Raw genomic sequence first — 20458 nt, 5'->3', positions numbered from 1 at the left:
TCGTCTGAATGAGGCATGGCAGGATTAGAGACTTCCCAAAAAAATCATGTCTGGACTAAATGGAACAGATGAGACTTGATGAAAACCCACCGGTATTGTCCCTGTAGCTAGGGCAACTGAGGTTCCAACTCAATTGTACTCGTGTCGATTAATTCAGTTATGCGGCAGTAATAATTTTTGAAGATATTGAGAGATATGATGGAGGACGAGAAATATGGAAAACTTATGATCTCACCTTTTGATGCCGGGAAGAAAAAAAAATATGAGTAGCTCCCAGCGTCAAAAGCCCCTAATCATATCATATTTTCTGAACATAAAAGGCTCTCTCCTTTCCCCATTTTACTTCCCCTGCTGTAGTGATATGTCATGTCAATCGTTATATTATGCACAAGTGCTGTCTTTTTTATTGTGAATTCCAGATCGGGTGGGACATTTGATACGGAGGCTCAGAGGATTCTGATGCCCTTCTATTTTCCTTGATTTCGTTACCAGTGGGACATTTTTGCCTCCATATTCTTTCATGTCCCTCCCTTCTCTCAAAGTAAGTTGTTTATTCTCCATGATGACTATCTCCGGCTCAAGAAAAGAGAAAAAAAAAATATATCTTCTGAAAAGACTTCTGAGCAAATCTGTCCAGGCTTGGTCCCTTTTTAAATCTAAGGCTTGGGTAGAAGCCTACAATGGCTTAGACTCCTTGGAGGAGGCAGCTTTCTTTTTCCCTCTCTTTCTCCGTTCCCAGTCATCTTTGTGATACTTGTGAACACACGGCTTTATGACAAGGAGCTAACTTAAATCAATTTAAAACAGCGTTTGAAATGCCTTTCGATATGCCATTGTGTTTACTTGAAAAAGAATGAAAGGCAAATCTGAATTGTAACATCTGTCGTATTGGGTGCCCCCACCCTCCTGCGCGGCTTTCGTCACACGCACAATGAAGTATTGATCGATTCAAGTCCATTTAGCTTTTGAAATAAATAAATATTTTAAAAAAGAAGAAGAAGAGAGAGAGAGAGAGAGAGATAGAGAAAAAAAACAACATATAATCTATCCAGGCTAGAAAGCAGAGAAAGCAGGGAGAAAGAATCAGGAGGGCCTGCAGGCAAGCAAACGCATTAAAGACATCCAGAGCACAGAGGCAGCCAAGCTATGCTAAGCCAGCAGGATGATTCATTTAAGCACATCTCTGTAAGCGCCACAGTCATTGTTGCTCAGCTGTGTACACTGTGGCGAACAGCAGCTTTAAGTGGAAGAGAACTGCGGTGGTCATTCTTTGGAACAACAGTAAAAACTATCAAAGTTTTGCCCGAATAAAGAGCCGTGCTCGCTCACTTTCTCTGCTCACCGTATTTCAACAACCGGGCTTGAGTGCCGCTTCTTCTTCTTCTTCTTCTTTTTCTTCGTCTCCCCCCCCCCCCCCCCCCCAAACGCCCCTTCTGCTCGCTGCCCCAAAGAGGATCAAGTGCCTCTTCAAATCATAGGCAGTAGTGACCATGAAAAAGACCTTCGCCTCATGTTCCAACATTATATCTCACAGACCATCAGCCGGGCACACAATGCGACTCAAGACCCTTCAAGTGACATCTTAGTACGAACAGAGCGGGAGGAATCACACTGGAAATACCTCTTTGCAAGAAGCCAACCTGAGCTACAAGCAAATCCTTTTAATCCAGTACAGTATACTTAAGGACTGACCATTGGTAAACCCCCACTACCACCCCCCAAGAAAAGAGAGGAGTATTAATAAGCTGTCACAAGGCTTACTCATTCTGTGATTTCCACAGACACTTAACTGCCATGGTGAGAGGCATAGGGGAGGGCTCGAGGATGAGTGCTCACCCCTGATCTTTTACCCCTCTTAAAGCGGTAGGGAAAATGGAGGCAGGCAGGGGATTACGGAGTGCAGTAATTGTGGAGAGGTGTTGGAGTCAGGATGCAGCGTTTCTGCTGGATTAAGACAAGAAGACAGGCTAATCTTGGATTGGGAGAGGAGACACAAGGGTCGGAGTTGTTCTGGAGCCCCGAGGCCGTTTGGAAAGCTTAAGTGGCAAAAAAGAAAAAGGGGGGGGGGGGGCACTTATCCATACCTCTCTTGTACTGCCTGCGAGATGGCCTCTCTCTTCTAAAATCACGCAACGCTACCGTCTTTGAGCGAGGGGACGCTGCCGTGCGTCGTCAATGACTTACACCGAAGTGCAGCTCCTGTAGGGCTCGTCAGGAGTTTCTCCCGGTGGACGGTCGCTTTCTGCTGCTGACATTCAGCAGCGTTCGACCCTTTTTAGCGAATGTAATCAAGAAGGAAAAAAATTTCCAAATTGCTTTTTTTTTTTCTTTTTTTTTTCATTCCCTACCTTACCACCATCCCTCCCACCCTCTTTCCCACCTTGTTCCTTTCTGCTCATCTTCCTCTCAATGCCATAATGGTCCCCGTTGCTTTGGTTTTGTTGTTTTTTGTTGTTGCTGTGCCCCCCCATCTTACACACACACACACACACACACCACTTATTGTCTCCCCGAGGGGAGGTGACCCCGTGTCTGTTGGTTGTATCAGCAGCCCCGCATTGTAGTCGAGGGGGGGGCGGGGGGGTGGATTTAGACTCTCAAAGCATCTTCCCGCCGCAGCTTTCCCAGCAAACACCCAAAGTGGTATCTCGCCTTTTCTCTGGCTCAGACATTAATCTTGCTCTACCCTTCTACATCAAGAAATGCTTGTATTGTCAGGGAGCGCTAATGTTTTGCCTCCTATTCACTATATATACACATATATGTATTTTTGTGTCTGAGGGAATCAGTCGAACGCATTGTTCCCAAATCATTGTAATATCTATTTAGAGTGGCAACAGCACTGGCTGCCGATGCTCAGTATTCATGGAGCATAAACCAGCCTTAAGACTTAGAAAAGCTGAAAGGGCTTATCCCTATATTCTTAAACTCCCCTCTTTTATGTTGGTCTTAGGCATTAAGGATAGGATTGTGAATAGCAATTGTTCAACTGCTGCACTGAGAGTGAGTGTGTATATGTGGGTGGGGGTGTTTTATTCCCAAGCAAAATCCTTTCCTTTTCTCCCATTTCTTTTTTTTTTTTTTCTCCTTTCTTTCTTTTTTCCCCCCAACTGTAAATATTAACTGTGTTCTTAACTCTTAACGGTGTATGGGACACAGTAATGTGCTTTTAAGGATATATTATGTGAAAGATTTTCCACTTCATACACTGCTGCTTGAAATAAGAAAAGGCTATTTTATGGAGCCTGAAAACAAATTTGCCTCGGCAGAAGAAAAAGAAGAGAGAGGAGGAGGGGGGGAGAGAAAATAGATAGAACTTTGCAGCATCAAGTCGTCAGCAAACAATGAAAGAGAGATCTCAAAGGGGCCGAGCGAATCGCTTTAAAAAAAAAAAAAAAGAAAAACAGATTGCATCCCATTTTTATTTATTTATTACTTTCTTTCTCTCGTTTTTTGTTGCCTTGCTGTTTCAAATCCCTGCTTGCTCTTTCTTCAGAAAGTGTGTAGCGCTAATGCATTTCAAAAGCCCTTTTTCAAAGCACAATAGAATATCGCCACAGAAGTTTTAGTGGTTCCGCTAAAGAAAGTGGCTCTGTCATTGCGAGCTGTTCTCATATTGTAGCGGCTCCTAAGACGCTCCCATGCTCCAAAGTCGCCATCGTTTCTCACTTCCCCCTGCAGCCTGAGTTTAAAGGTTGTCGGAAAAAAATAAAAAAAAATAGAAAAAGCTTACGTATTCCTGTGTTGCCTTAAAACCTGTTCTAATAATTACCATTGTGAATCTAATTGTGAAGCTGCAACAGATCGGGTGTGTTAAGAAGAAAGAGATCTTAAGTAAGTTCTCTCCTGGAGGCCGAGTTCCTGACTTAATCTCACCGTAGCCTGCATAAACACACCCCAGACCCATTTAATTTAGGTGTAAGAGCAGAGCTGGGACAACCATTACATGTACTGTAAAGTGCAGCCGGCTGTGGATAATCAAAACAGAGAGCGGCACTTAGGGGATTGTGACAGCTGCAGCCACTCCTGTTGATATCAAATAAGACCTTTTGAAACCTTAAGGATGAGTTAGCATGAAACAAATTGCTCCTAATTGTCAGGAGGATAAATTGTGACTGTGAGCGTTTGTAATTCTGTCAGCTACCATTCACCCCCTCATCTCCATTCATCTGGGCCTCGGCGCCCTTAATTGAGAGGGTTTGTGCCGGGCTGAGTGAACTGGTAATAGAAATAAGGGAACCAGTGTGGATATTTTAATCAGCGCTGACTTCTGCACCGGGGCAGAAATGAGCCAGCGTGCCGTGCGGCGGCGGGGACATCCGTCTCTTGGGACTCAGGTGGAGGATGGAGGAGTGGCTTCTCCACTGGATGTGACAGTCACTCAGGGGGGTGGCTCATGGCTCAGCACTCACTACTGATGGTTATTGGGATTTATGCTCCATTTCAAAAACAATAAAGCTCCCTCTCTGAACAGACACATGCTGCGTGAGCCCAGTGATTCCTCCTGTTCCTGAGAAGTATGTGGAGATTTCTGACCCAGTGTGCTTTTATTGACTTAACCCAAGTGAACATATGTTTAAAATATGATGAGCAGCTATTGCTCAGGCCTGTGCGGTGGTGAAGCGGCTACTTCTGTCATCTCCCGTTTCAGTCTGGGTTGGGTCCCTTTCTGTGCAGAGTTGTTCATGTTCTTCCTGAGTATGTGTGGGTTTTCTATGAGTAATCCCGCTTCACCGCATTGTTCAAAACCATGTATTTGCGGTGAGCTGGTGAAATGTCCCACAGGTCTCTCTGTTTATGTGGTGGACCGGTGACCTCTCTAGGGTGTAATCTGCCTTCACATAGTGTTGGCTGGGATTGGCTGGAGCCCCTCAGAACAATCCTGAGTAAGATTTAACATGAGAGAAGTACGGATGCTATCGGGTAACCCTTCAAATGCCATATTGACATACTCGGGAATTGGAACATTTAATGCTGTAATTGAACAATATTTAAATGTCTTTTTTTTACCTTCGCTAATGAACGTTGAGGTCACGTGTATTTATTGATTTGTATCTATGTATTTTACCAACTTTTCACAAAAAATACGGACCCCAATTGCATGAAATCGTCATGGGTGATTTGTCAACATCCGAGTACCAATCCATGGCATTTTGGAATCGAACATCTCCTGGAGAGGTAAAAGATATTTCCTCCATTGTGGACACACTGGAGTACCGAGGTGCGCCGTCAGTCATTCAGGGCTGGAGCAAGGAAGCTGCCGTTAGCCTCCTGCCAGCACACTGCTAACTCTGCTCCGGAGCTCGCGGCTAATGTCTCAGTTCGGCAAATATCCAGAAGCGCTGGTGTGAGAGCATTGACTCGAGTAGTGATATATATCTGTGTGACTCCACTCAGTGTTTTGCAAGGTGATACCTGACAGGCTAGTTAGCGTTGATATGAGCTAATTGCGAACATGTTAGCAATGCTAACTCGGTTCCCCAAACAAATGTGGCATTGGCGAACGTCTACCGAGTGCCGGTTCTAGTTTTTGAATGTAATGGCTTTTTTAAGTCAGGGGTAAACTACTATTATTATGTGTCATTTGCACTTAATAAAAAGCGAAAAATCTGATATACATTTATGTTGTAATTGATAAAATTGTGCGTGTGTGGGGGGTCTACATTTTAAACATTTTATTCACTACTAAGTATTGACATCTAACAATATGTCTTAATTTTCAAATAATACTTACAATAAATATAACCTGGATGCATTAGTCGTGTGTTTGAAAATGGACATGTTGTAACTTGCAATGGTCTTAAATGCAAAATATATGTAATCAAATATTATACCAATGGGAGGGAAATATGAAGTTGTTTTATGCAGTTTTCACAATTTTTACAAATCCTGCACCCACTATATCTATCTCGATATCAAATAACACTTTGATCAACTCCTCATTGTTAGTTTTAAGGTTACAGGAAGAAATGTGGAAGATACCAAATATGGTCACTTTTCTCATAAAGGGCAAAACTAAACATTAGGATGAGGAGATTAAAAATACTGAAGAATTGCCCCCAACATTTGCATAATAATAATTAGGCATGTTAAACGATATATTACAAATATAACCTTAGTGTACTACACTTAGATACACTCAAAATATATATATTTCTTGTGTAATGTCTGTTTTTCTAACAGAAAGTTGTTACAGAATGTTACAGTCCTGAGATGTTGAATTTCGCACAATTATTGAAAATCATATGGGAAAACTGCTGCTGGTGGGTAAAACTTATTGAAAAAGTCACAAGTGTAAATCAAGAATGAATGTAACAACAAACTCCAAAGAACTCAGAAGACCATAACTAGATATTCAAATAATTTAATTTCTTTCTAGAATAAACAAAAATAATACTAGATATTTTTTGCGATTGTTGAAGCATTTGTTCTGGCCGCTGACATTTGAAGTGTATGACACGGATTCTCTCTTTGTCATGGTACCTGATAGAGGGTGGAATATATCAGACAGTGAATGAACATTTTACCCCAAAGTTGATGTATTAGAGGGAAAACATTTTTTTTGAGGATTTGAGTGAGTTTGAGAAGAGCCATATTGTGATTTATGGACGACTGGGTCAGAGCATCTGCTAAACTGCAGCTTATGTTGGGTGTTCCCATTCTGCAGTGGTCAGTATCTATCAAAAGTGGTCCAAGGAAGTGAAAGCAGCGAATCGGTGACAAGGTCGAGGACTGCCAGGGCATATTGATATACGTGGGGGAATGAAGGCTGACCTGTGTGGTCCGATCCAACCGACGAGCCGCTGAAACTTAAACTGCTGCAGAAGTTAACACTGGTTCTGATAGAAACGAGGTGGAGTCCATGTCCAGAGGTCAAGGCTTACTTAATCAGGTGGTCATAATGCTCTGGCTGATTGGTACACATCAATGCACATCTTACAACGTATGAGTTGTATTGAACAAAACAGCATGGCTGAACTGCATTTTATGAATTTTTCTAGTGTTTTTGTACAGGTGAAGCCTGTTTAAGCTATTTTGGCAATATTGACTGACGAAAATAAATGACTTTAGGCGTGAGAAAGCATCTAAATTAAAATACAATTATAACTCGTCTATGAATAAACTGGAAGCAGGCCCGAGAGTCCACTCAGTTTGGAAAATAAAAACCTGGCTGCTCAAGCTAAATACCTCCTGGTTACAGTTTTACATTATGTGTTTTTTCAAATCTTCTAACATGTGTTAGAAATCAGGATCAGAAGTCATAAGAAAACTGGCTCAGTGTTGTTTTAGCAGTACTGATAACAGTATATGTAAATGATAATCATTAAATTCCTAATTAAAATGTCTTACATTTATGTGACCGGGCTTTACGCGCCACTGCTCCCGCCTGTGGAAGTCACTTCCAGAGCATCTGAGGACTCCACAGACCGCTGAATCTTTTGAAAAGGGACAAAAAACATTCCCATTTCGCAGCTCTTATTGATTTTCATTGCTGTTTATCAAGTGTTTTATACTCTTCTTTTTGATTTTATTGCTCCTTCTTAAGTGTTTTTTATATTGCTGCTTTTAGCACTTTGAGTTTTACAAATGTAGAGTGCAATACAAATAAAATGCATTATTATTATTATTATTATTATTATTATTATTATTATTATGAACACCATTGTGTAAAAATTAGCACCATTGAATAAAGGTTTTCTAGTGAAAACGCATTGTTTTTGCATCTTCTGTTGCATTTTCTTTACACAGCAACATTTTGAAAACTATTTCTTTTTACACGGAAATAGCAGAAATGCAGAAAATTACACTGTTTCCATATTGGGCCACTAGTGGGTGCTGTTGTAATTAAAACATGACACAACCGCAGAGAACAATAGGGAGGGTCCGTAAATACAGAATGCCAATATATATTTTGTGTTGTGTTTTTTTAAGCAGAATGTGCGGCATTGCTGAACAATAACACTACTGTTTAACAAAGAATCCGTTTAGTGTCGTGGATTGACGTGCAACCGCTAATCATTCACTCTGTCGGCAGTATTATTACTAGTGACAGCTGAATCTGCTGTCACCATGAAAACACACACTTCAGTGGTTTCTAAACTGGCCGATAGGAGCATTTATAAAAATTGTACTACAGGGAATAGATCAGAGCGCATGTCTATTTATTTAGCTGCAGGATATTCAGTGAGACTCGCACATGCTAACGTCCACATATTCTAATTTGTCCTTGTCATGTTTATCATTAATCTTTGGCCCTGCTTTGCTTGAGACACGGTGATTCGTTGAGACGGACCCGTGGGAAAACTAAAGACATTCTCCAATATGATAATGGCATTATGCACGCCGCAGTGAAAATGTGTCATATAAATTATACATTATCAGTGGCTGCATGCATCATATATGTTGATGTGACAGTTCTCAGTCTGGGACAAAAACACTTGACTTTGTCATTTTTTAATGTAGTCTCACATTCCCAGGACCTCATGTTAGGTCACCTATCACACCTCACTCTGGTACTAATAAATCTCATATGCAATTTAATCCTTAAGTTATTTTTTACTTTTTGAGTGCATCCAGGTAAAATAGATATACAGTCAATATATATATTCAGTTTGAATTACTACATTTTTAACATGCATAAAGCTTGAGTATTATTTGCATGAAGTACATATACACGCACACATGCACACATACTCACATACTCACATGTGTGTACTTATTCTGTACAGTTTGTGTTCCTTTGGACTCTATAGTGTCACATATCAAAGCATGTAGTTTGACTCACAGCACTGTGGTTATTCAACTATCACGCATCGGACGAAGCGACAGCCACGATGGAGGTTGTTGGAAACACAAACACGGATCCTGTTTGAGGTGATATTGCCTTCGTTTCCATTAATCACCCAACTGACAGATACATAAACTGTGTGAGGCCGTCGCTCCATGAAACTCATCGATCAAAGGATCCCGTACAGCACACTTGATATTATTGAGCATTATTCACTATTGTCGCTCCGTGACGACACTTCTTAAATGCAATAGGCTCACATATCAATCACAGGCTTTGTTCACCATTGATTATTTTAACCAGGCGGAATCACCAGATTAGGAACAAATGATTAATCACGAGTGGTTTGGGCATTAGTTGCATGGTTTATGGTACTATGTTAGTGTGTCCAATGTTACTTCTGAATCTTCTCTCATTTCAACCAAAAAAAAAAAAGCCGGTGTGCTGATGACTGGCTGAATCAGTGGGCTCATTTGGTTTGCGGGTGAGAAGAATAAGGAGAACCAGAGACATGGTGTTGGCAGAGATGAATTACAGCTGAGGAAAAGCACTCAGATACTAGCAGGTGACATTTTCTGGCCCTGGTTCTCTGTTCCCTCTCTCTTCCATTTTCTCTCCCCCAGAAAAGGGAACAGAGGGTAAAAAGGGCTGCATTGTGCGAAATGGGACAAAGTATGAAACACATTCAAAGAAAGTATGAAATTCCCCAACTTCAGAAAGCCATTTAGATCATCCATCCGAGTGACGTAAGGGAAAATAATATACTTGACCCTTTTTGTCTGGACACTTTGAGAAGTTTGTTATAATGGCAAACCCTGTAATAATTCACTGTACCTCATGTATATTAAGTAGAAATTCACTGGCTTTTATGATAAATTGCCAGGGTAACGCCAGGACACCTCTTTTGCATTTCAATGCGAGAGAGTGTCAGATTCTTATTTCATTACCAGGCGACACATTAGCTGATGGATTTTAATTTTCTTTTTTTTTTTTCCTCTCTCTTTCTCTCTCTCTTTTCTCCCCAACCTCCTCGTGTTGAAGAATCCACAGAGACCAGGTCGAAACAGAAAAGGCTTTGAATCAGAGGAGAGCCGAGAAATGAAATAAATAAATATAAATCAGTGTCAAGAACCTTTATTGCTATTTTGAGACCATCACCACAAAAAAAAAAAAAAAAAAAAGAAGAAGAAGAAGAAGAAAGGAGTGGGGGTGGGTGAGGTGGTTGAGTTTGTGTTCCCCTTGCATACCTCGGCGGATTGCCTGTCCAGAGTGTGAAAACGAGGTGGAGTTCTCTTGCTGAGTGGACGGAAAAAAAATAAATAAATAAAAAATCAAGGTTTAATTCATGTAGTGATAAAGATCTGGATGCGGCCCGAATTGGAGACGTGCTGAGCCGGGGCAAACGTGGTGCAGACGCGCCCTTTTTCAGAGCAGCGACACAGTGGGACGCCGAGCCGCTCCTCCGTAAAGCCGGAAAAACTCAGCTCGGGGATCCTTTCCGCTCTCTAACAGGGGAGGGGAGAACAAAACGCAGGTGCCGAAAGCAATTATCAAATTACCTAAGCCTTTCTTGCTTCTGTTTAATCTGTTTGTAGCAAATCCAGGTAATAATACATTAGGGTATTAAACGTGGCCCTCCGTAGAGCTAATAATTACAGCCACTTCAGTGTTCAGTGGGAAAAGAAGCAGCGAAACTAGGTCAGTGTGAAAACTCTAGCTGGAACTTCTCTCGCTCTCTCTCTCTCTCTCTCTCTCTCTCTCTCTACCCCTGCTCTTTAGTTGGGTTTTGCCATTGGAGAGAAGCTTCCACGTCATTGTGCCCTTGAGCAAGGCATGCAAGCAAAGCATGGTGGGTCTCTGCACTGCTTTGAATGGTAAAAAGAACCATTTTCGGGCCCCATAACTCAACACGAAACACATTACAGGTCATTATCAACCGATCAAAAATCATTTTCAGACTGCATCAGATCAGTTGTCTTCTGACTGGCCATGCTGTGATAACGGATCTCTCGTTGGGAAGGCAAAAATGTTAATTACACATGTTTGAGTGAAAATCATTAGGAAGGCTGCGGCATTCAACTAAAAACTACTGCGTGTTTGTTGTGAGTGTCGGGAGGACTCATGAGGAATCACAACACTTCAGCCTTCATTTGCTTTGACTTTGTAGCCACTAAATTATATTATTATTTCCATTTCTATGTGTAAAGGTGAGGTGTGTAAATGATATAGACATAAAGGCTTATAGGAGTTATGACAATGATGAATACACTAACCTGGAAGAAGATCTTTTCCCGTTCCGTGAACAAACGTAGACCAGATATCATCCTAGTTTTTAAATAAGTATAATGCTGTTATATGAGACTTTTTTTAATTTAATCTTAAATTGTTGGATTTATCTCTGTTAAAAGCACCCAGAAATGACTGTGTTGTATGTGGCGCTATATAAATAAAGTTGAATTGAATTTAATTCAATTGAGGAATTCTGTAATCCCAAAACCAGAAGCAAGACATCATCTAAAATTGGAATATTGTGATATGAGACTAGATTTTGGGTCAGTGTTGTGTATTTACATGTGTTATGGTTCCATAGTTTGATTTGATGTCGTAATATGAAATTAGACATTGTTCTGCAGTGCTTCTCAAAGGTACATATACGCTGAATAGTCATCTGTTTAATATACAATTTGTTCACAAATACATGCAAATGAACCCAGTTTGTGCAATCATTTCTTTTTTTTCTTTTTTTTCTTGAAATTGTCCTTGCACATTGCATGGGAGTGTGTATACATTCTTGCGTATATCAGATGATTACTATTTAAGCAGTATAATGCTCGATTTAGGTAAAGACAATTTTGAGAAAGTCCAGTTGTTGAAATGCACTTTTTCAAGAATCTGGGATTATCAGAAATGTTCTTAAAACACTTCAGCAATTCAGAGATCCTGAGGTTCCTTTTTCAGCACTTTGTTTTGTTGTTTTAATGAGTTTCACAGTCTTCAATGTGTTCTGATGCCCTCTGGAGGAGGAGATCAGATCAAACCCAATGCAAGAAGTATGTGAAGGTCAAAAACAACAGCAGAACATGGCAAGAGTGTCAGATTGAGTTAGAACAATGTGGAGTGATGTTTTCAGTCTGTACCAGGCACCAAAAGCCAAACCAAGCAGGACTCCACAGAGCGAGGACCAAGGAGGACATTACTACTGAGGGAAAGACACGAAAACGTGTCTGAAATACTCCAGAGCTGAGCTCTTGTGGTCGGGAGCACATCAGTTTGTAAAAAGTCCAGCCCACCGACCATGATGCCTGGTGGAGGTATCATTATTACATGGGGCTTCTCTGCGTTTATTTTGTATTTTGGGATGCACCAATACCAGTATCAGGTGTCAGGTTTTGCAAGGAGTATTCAGAAAAAAAGATCCATGTTACCAAACGGTGAATATTACATGATAACTTGTCCGCAGGTACGCAAGCGAGCATGAGCGACGTCAGCGAATGACAAATGTAAAGGAGACTGTAAAGTATGATCTGCCCAAATATCAAGAGGAGCTGAAAGTTCGTTCTTACAGCAGCAGAAACTTCTTCACCAGAGACACTGGGACCAGCAGAGTCAGAACGATGTCGCTCATCACTTTAACTGCTCAGTGGATCTAGTGGCACCGAGCCGAGCTACATGCTACACGCTAAAGCGTTTCGGGGCTCACGCACCACTAAACATGATTATTAAATTATGACTGATACACTCATTAACAGTGAGCTGGAGTATGTGTGTGTGTGCGCGACACACAGCGAGCTCAGTCCCTTCGTCTACACTACAAATATCGCAGTTTAGATACACTACGCACTGCCCCATGCGTACTGTAGATTTAGTTTACTTTCATACTGATATTCAATGTTTAATATTATATATCCAAATGTTAAATACCATGTAATAATAATAATAAGAAGAAGAAGAAGAAGAAGAAGAAGAAGAAGAAGAAGAAGAAGAAGAAGAAGAAGAAGAAGAAGAAGAAGAAGAAGAAGAAGAAGAAGAAGAAGAATTAAGATAACAATGATGATGTTTACCTAATTTTTCTTCACAATTCTTATCTTATTTACTATTTACTGTAAATTACTGTTACTGTATTTGGAGCATTACTGTAAAAGAAAGAAGAATTCTATTCTATTCTATTCTAACAATTACCAACGGAGGATTTTCCTCATCAATTTCCAACCTGAGCTGAAGTGAAGAAACTATTTCATTGTGAGTATCACTGGAGCAGAGCGAGCTCCCACTAAGACACTGAGATTGTTCAGCAGTGTGACGGCAGAACATCTTTTCTTTCAAGGTTGTATTTTAAAGACCCCAAAAGTGCAGTTATTCTGTCACATCTCGGTGGGTTACTGTAAATGTAGAACATCATGTTATGCTAATGTTCCCAGTGTGGGCAGGGGCGGAGCTTCTTGGGGGGGGGACCCCGAGGCCACTGGGGGCCCTGGCCTGGGGCAGTCGTGGACTGTGATAATATGACCTCTAAGTCAATTATATGTGAATATGCTGATTTATCCATCACAGATATCCCTGGTCAGGCTTTTATATGTTTGTTACTGCGGCCGTGGTTGTGGACGGCAGAGCTCTAGCTTCAGTTAATGAAGTGCAAACAAGTAGTTTGCTTATTTTTATGGGTAAAGTAGTTTGTCGAGTTGTGAAGTTATGAGCTGGACTATCAGACTTATCCTGGAATGAATATTTTGTTTTCAACTATTGTTACACTGATGGTTTGTAAAGAATTGAATTCCATTAATTCATCTCTATCTACAGTAAATTCAATTAATTATGTCGTAAGTTGTGTCAGCCTCAAATTATTATTTATTTCCTTTACCAGGATGTCGTCACAGAAATGAAAAAAAAAAAAAACATCCCTCTGCTACAAAGACTTTTTGATCAGGCTTGAAGCTTTTCCTGCATTAGATATTACTGGTCACGTGCCGTATGAATTCTTTACCTTATTCTCATGAGGGATGTGTGCAAGCTAATTTTGCTTTGTCATACGGCTCTGCTGGCGAAAGGAAGGCCGGCATTGGGCGTGACTACAGACTTTACAGAAGAAATTGTACATGGGTGGCGCATCCTTTTCAGCTCCGTGGTGTGTAAATCTTTACTTGTCTGCTAACTTTGAACTCGGTCCTGTAGGACGGGATTCCAACCTGCGTTTAGCTGTTGGTGTTTGGCCTCGGCTGCCGCTGTATATTGAATATTCCCAAAGCCGCCAGCAAAGGGAGAAGCACTGCAGTCTCTCTGCCTCTCACATCTGACTATATTCACGCCTGGCGACAACACCAGCCTCCCTCCTTCCGTCCCCACTCCTCCGTCTGTGGAGCGTCTTTTCCTCCCATCCATTGTCACCGCATTAACCGTAGGCTAGCATAAAAGTAATTGGAAACTGATGCGAGCCAAAGCTTCAATTAATGCACCTCCAAAGTCCCTGGTCTGTGTAATCGGCAATAATGGTTTCATGTTTGGGAGGGCGTTTGGTCACTCGCATTCAGCACTCACCTCCTGACAGAGACTGTTAAACCCTGCTCAAAATCCCCACTCCACAGTAATCTTCATTTCAGTCATTTTCCTCTTTTCTCCATCTCTGATGACAGCTCCAGTGTCTTCGTTTTGCTTGCAGTCAGATCGTGCGCCCGAATGAACAGGAGGTGTAATTGACTACTGACAACTCGTCGACAGGATTCTTAATTATTACTCTAGGGTACGGTGGCTGGTTGGCCCGGGTTCAGCTCTCTCACTGAGTATGCTAACAGAGTCATTTTCCTCTCCTCGGCGAATATTGAAGTGCGGTTTTGTTCCCCGCATGTCCGCGTCAGACCCTGCGATTTTAAATTTAAGGGATGATTGCAAATGAAATGCACAGTGCCGTTTATTTTAATGCTGCACATATTTTATAGAAGAGCACTGCAGGCTATCGGGAAAACTGACCCTATCAGTGCAGCTACCTCCCAGTGTATTAACAAGATATTATAGTCGTCCCTGTGAGACTTCCTAATCAGATCTGTGTGTCTGATTTCCTTGCTGTTACTTAAAAATGTCTCCCTTTTTTTTTTTTTAGGCTCCAAACATGAAGCTACATGGTTCCTTTGTTTCTTTTGCCTTTGTGTTTCAATACTTCATCTGCCCTTTAAGTGATAAGGCATTACACTGAGGCTTCTGCTGCTACTCGCGCCGCACAAGAGCCTAATTCCTCTGGTCCTTGCCTGTTTGTGCCTGCGCTGGGCCTGCTCAGTGTGATAGAGAAGAGTAAAGAGGGTGAGCATCGCTTTGTGCTGCAGTCTGTATCTTTTGTGCGGGTGGATATGGAAGAGGGCGTGAAACAATTGGACAAAATGGCCCTAATGTGCTTAAAGAATCTTCTGTCTTTAATCAAAGCTCACACACATGCACCACAAAGGCAGACAGAGCAAACCCAATTCTCCACTGCTTCTGCCGAGTGACTGTTCTTCTCCTGGCTTCAGCGCTGGGAATCAGGATCACGTTGGCTTTGAGTTTCTCTTTTATTTTATTTAATTTTTTTTCATCCTCGGCTGTCGTTCTCGCAGATTCGTTGCCTCATCTCGCAAGGAATTGGACGACGGGGATTTGGCGTTTAAAGATGGACGGCAAACTTTGTGTTGTTGGCATTATGTCCCTTTTGTTTGATCGCTTGAGCCATTCAGAAGTCCTAATTTGCTTAATCGTGTCCCCAAACAAGGCTGAAGGAGAAGGAAATACAGTTATGATTGAAAGTAAATAAATCCCCCCTCCAGAGAGTGACGGTCCGGTATTTGCGTCCGTGACTCATCATGACTGACACAATGGTAACAATGAGGTTTTACTCTATTTGATCAAATAGTTTTGCAGTTATTTTAACCTCAAATCAGAGATATGATTCTTCTTCTTCGAGCTTGTGAACTGTTACCAGCTCTGTACACGCTTGCTGAATAATTACATAACCCAGTTTGTCCTTTTGCGAAACCATTTACTCAGTGATGTTTAACTCACTCATGCACCTTGCAATAGTATCCGTGATTTCATTATGAAAGTAACTATCCAGTGCACACTTGAATGACTTTCCATTATTTTACTTAGACGGAAACTTTAAACCTTTAAAGTGAAAGCTTTTTGTGTCATTTTAGAGAGGATGACCAGTGAATACGTTTCAAATGCAAATAGATTAAAACGTGCTGTTTTGAGAGTGAAGGTTTTCAGTAAAACTAATATAGTACATTAATAAGTACAAGTGGGAAGCTTTTTGATCATGGATCTATTTGTTTTCAAGCACTTTGTGGTGCTAAAGGGAGCCCGCTAATAGAGAGCCACATAAACTTTACCACTTTCAAGTGGTTGTTAAATACAAGCAGACAAAATCTAAATAACATGACGAGTGAAAGAAGGAGGAGAAAGAGGATAAAAGAGAGCACAGCTTTTGACGTTTTAGTATAGCCGCTTCCTCCGGCGCTTATCCGTGACGTCAGTCACACGTCACTGACGCAGCAGTCGCGTGTAGAAAGATATCCGAACTGGTACCGCATATGATGGCGGCCTGGGTCTGGTGTGAAAAAATCGGACTGGCGCTTTCACACGGCCGCAAAAGAGGTCGAGTATGAGTCACTTGTGAGTAAAAAAATCGGAATTGGGTCGCAGTTCCCTGCAGTGTGAACGAGGCCTTTCATACAGTAACAAAAACTACTGATATGAATCGCCAGCGATCAGACGCCTCTCACCAAGAACAGCTAATGTTTATTTAAAGTTACTGATGCACCACAGAATGAACAAGGCACTCCTCCTCCTCGACTGTTAATGTTATAACTATGGTTACGGTTTGTCACTAAAAAGCAAAAAAAAATAAAAAATAAACTGATGATCACTGATTCTCCGAGAATATGGCGAGATGGAATTGTGAAACTGAAGAAGAAAAAAAAAGAAAAAAGAATAATATCTGTGGTTTCTAATGCCAGCAGCTCACCAAACAAGCAGGAGAGAGACAGCGGCTCTACAACTGTTTTCACTGAGTTGAAACTTGAGGGTTAAAGTTGACAGGTGCCCCGGGTTTAGTGAAGTCGTCATTTGTGACTTTTAAACGTATCCGGGCTTTGTTTGCGATCGGGGCGCACAGTTCACGTGGTTTTAAGTGATTACCACATGGCCCATTGACATCAAATTTCTATACTCCCGGTTCTGCCTATCCGGCACAGTTAAGAGATCAAGAGAGTGATCAGGAGTGGCAGCTCATCTCCTCTGTAATTTGATGATGAAATAGATGGGAATGAAAAGGGAGGGAAGGGGAAAAAAGGGGGAGCATACCTGGGAGCATAAAAGCATGATGGCTGCTTCATGACCGCTCCTCTTGCCCTTAGTCTAACATTCAGGGGGAAGAGTGTCCCTTTGTTATCGCCCCCCCCCCTCCTCTCCCTGGCAATTATCACAAACTCCACTTCCCCTGCCCTCCGGAGCCCGGAGAACTGAGCGGCCGGAGTGGGAGAATAGCTACATTTATAATTTTTTTTCTTCTCTTTCCATAGATTAATTTTCTAGGAAGCCCTGTCACTGCCTGTACAGGGGAAGCGGCGAGAGAGGAATAGAGTGTAAAAAAAAAAAGGAGGGAGGGGAGGGGGTATAAAGAGATTGGGGCTACAGTGCACGAGCCTTCTCGCTTTTTCGTTTTCCTTTTTTTTTTCTCCCCCCTCTTTTTTTTTTTTTTCCTTGACAGATCATTTTCCATGCAGGGGTATCAAGGGGTCTGGCCGATAATTGGCATGCAGATTGCAGCTGATGGCGTCCCGCAACAGAAGAAAAGAGCTGGCTAGTTAGAATAATGAGCCAGCCTGCCTGATGGATGGGCGAGGGAGGAGGTCATACAAAATGTTTCAGACACAATTCCTGCCCCCCCCCCCGCCGACACACACACACACACACACCTCCACCCTCCTCCTCCTCCTCCTCCCCCCTGCTACCTGCGCCTCCCATTTTTATTTTTCTATTTTTCACAAAGGCACGATATTTCATTATTTCCTCCTCTCTCTACATTTCTGAGGCAATGAAAGCATCCCATCTCCCTCTTTCTTCCACTCTCTTCTTCTTCTTTCTTTCTTTCTTTCTCTCTTTTCTGTATTTTCTTGGCGCTTGGCTGCACGCGCTTCTCCCTCTCCTCGGGTCGGCGTCTGGTGACAGTACAGTTTTGGGTACTTGGAGCCTCGAAAATGTCACAACTCATTAGGAGCGCGACACCCTTTAGAGACTACTGTTTTAATTACAGTAAAGGAGTTAATTACTGGCCTCCCAGTGGATTTCAGATTCTCACCCTCCTTCAGCTGGGGGAGAGAACTTTGAAACGCAAGAACTCGGCTTAAACATAAGAAATTAAGACTTAAAATCTTGTCCAGTGTAGGGATTGTACTTTTTTTTATTTTTGAAAAAAAGAACATCTCTATTATTTGTGAAGTAAAGTTTCTTGCTCTAGAAACCACTCAGCCCCATAAAGACTGAGCAGTTACACAGAGAGAGGACGAGCACAGGGACAAAAAGGAGCTTTAAGCTTTGAGGCGAGTCAGGAAAGCTGTGTGACAGATGTATAAATTGTATATTTATTGCTTTAATTAAATGCAATGCAGATTCTTTTACACTCCTGTCCCGAGGAAGTGCGGGAAAAGACCCTCAAACCTGCAGTAGGTCAGGCTGACACCTGAATACTTTCCAAAGTTACTTTGCAAAACCAGCTGGTAAGATTAATTTTAGCGTTATCATCATATTTGACTGTGCAGCAACTTAGTTATCAATATTTGTAAATATATCATTTTCAGTAGATTAAAACAGAAAGAAACAATAGGGACATTAACCTGATGTGGCTTTGTGGGATCTTTCACATTTTCGAAGTTTGTGTCAAACTTGTTTTAAAATTACTAATTTATCTCAGAGACGAAGCCAGAATATGAGGATTATTGTGTATGTGTATGTATGTCAACCAGAAAAATGTCTGAAACCAAAAGTAAACACAGATTTTTTATTTCATTTTTATTTTTTTACAGCTAAATAGGAAGTAACTTGCATGCCAGCCAAATTCTAGTGTCTGTATTTCTTCTAATCCAAAGATGCAAAGTTTTTTCTGTATATGGCCTATCTCAGTTGTATCAGTGGTACTGATGAGAGCAAGTTACATTCAAACTGAGGGCCCGTTTACACAACAACGTTTTCAAGTGAAAACACAAAACTTCTGTTGTGTTTTGGGTGTCGTTTACACGACATGGGTGCTCGGAGCCACTGAAAACACAACTTTTTTAAAACAACTTCCAAGGTGGAAGCTTTTAAAAACGCTCCGACCCTGTCTGACTGTGTAAACGGGTGAAAACGCAAGTATTTGAAGGCTACTGCGCATGCGCACCACGGCCGTAGACAGTCAATAAGAACCATGTTTCCTCCAGTGTCATGACTCCCAGTACATATTCTAGTGGGACCTTGACAGTCACCTGGAATAGCAACCTAACGACATTGCCTGTCCATACGAATGTATTGTTCCCCACAAAAACAAACAACAGCACCCACTAGTGGCCCTACATGTTAACCACATCATTTTCAAAATGTTGCCTCGTAAAAGCAAAACTTTTCTCAAACGAAAAAACAAACACGATGCGTTTTCACTGGAAATGTTGTGTAAATGTCGTCTCAGAAGTTTTTATCTGTTGTTTTTTTACTGAAATTTCTCTTGTCTCCTCAAAATATCTGTTTCCCCAGATCGATCCGCGATCCTAAAAAGTATCCTCCTATGGTTTTATTCGACTGCGCAAACACAAACACACGACCGCAAACCACAACTTTGGATCGTAAAATAAGTCAGAAATTAGTTTTAATCCACGTATAACAGATTGCTGTCTGGCTTTGTAATGAAACCTCAAAAGACATTGAGCAGATATAATAGGTACTATTGTACTTCAGTATCTGTGAAAACTCTCAATGAGAGGAGTACGATTGCTTCGGCGTGTACATACATATTCACACAGCTCCTCGGTTTGGGAGCGTCTGATCCCAGGCCTTTTCCTCCACAAAACATGTTTTACCTTTCCACCTGCCCGAGGGCTGCGCTTTACTGTGAATGCCTTTAATCCCTGCAGCTTTACAGATAATTAACCCAGACTGTCATTTTACCCTGCGCGTCTGCCTGCTTTTGATCTCACTCCCAGGTCAGGTAGCAAAAGGTAAACAGAGGAATTATAATAAGTGTTATTAAGTACCTTGTTGCGCTGGAGAGGATCAAGCACTTTCGCTTGTTTTGTTTGTTTCACCGGCATCTTTACCCATCTTCACCTCCGCCTTTAGTACAAAAGCCAACCGTCTGCGGTGTTCTTTTTAGGAAACTGTCAAGACAGAGCATGCACGCACGCACGCACACACACACGATGCACACACACACACACACGCAATTATTTGGCAATATTAATCACGACACAGGTTGAAACTTCCCACAGTAATTATGGAATTATCCTGTTAATAAACATTCCATTCTGCAGGTATGTGAATTGACCCAGTTACACTAATGTCACCATCATCATCAACAACATCATCATCATCATCATCATGCAGTAATCCTTTGAAGAAATGTATTTATTCTCTTTTGTAGTGCTGAAATGACAAACCCCATTTTGAATGTCAAACAGGTTG

This window comes from Lipophrys pholis, assembly GCF_963383615.2.
Source record: "Lipophrys pholis genome assembly, chromosome: 10".
Classification (NCBI taxonomy): Eukaryota; Metazoa; Chordata; class Actinopteri; order Blenniiformes; family Blenniidae; genus Lipophrys; species Lipophrys pholis.
The sequence above is the reverse complement of the archived record's forward strand: the minus strand, read 5'-3'. Positions refer to the sequence as shown.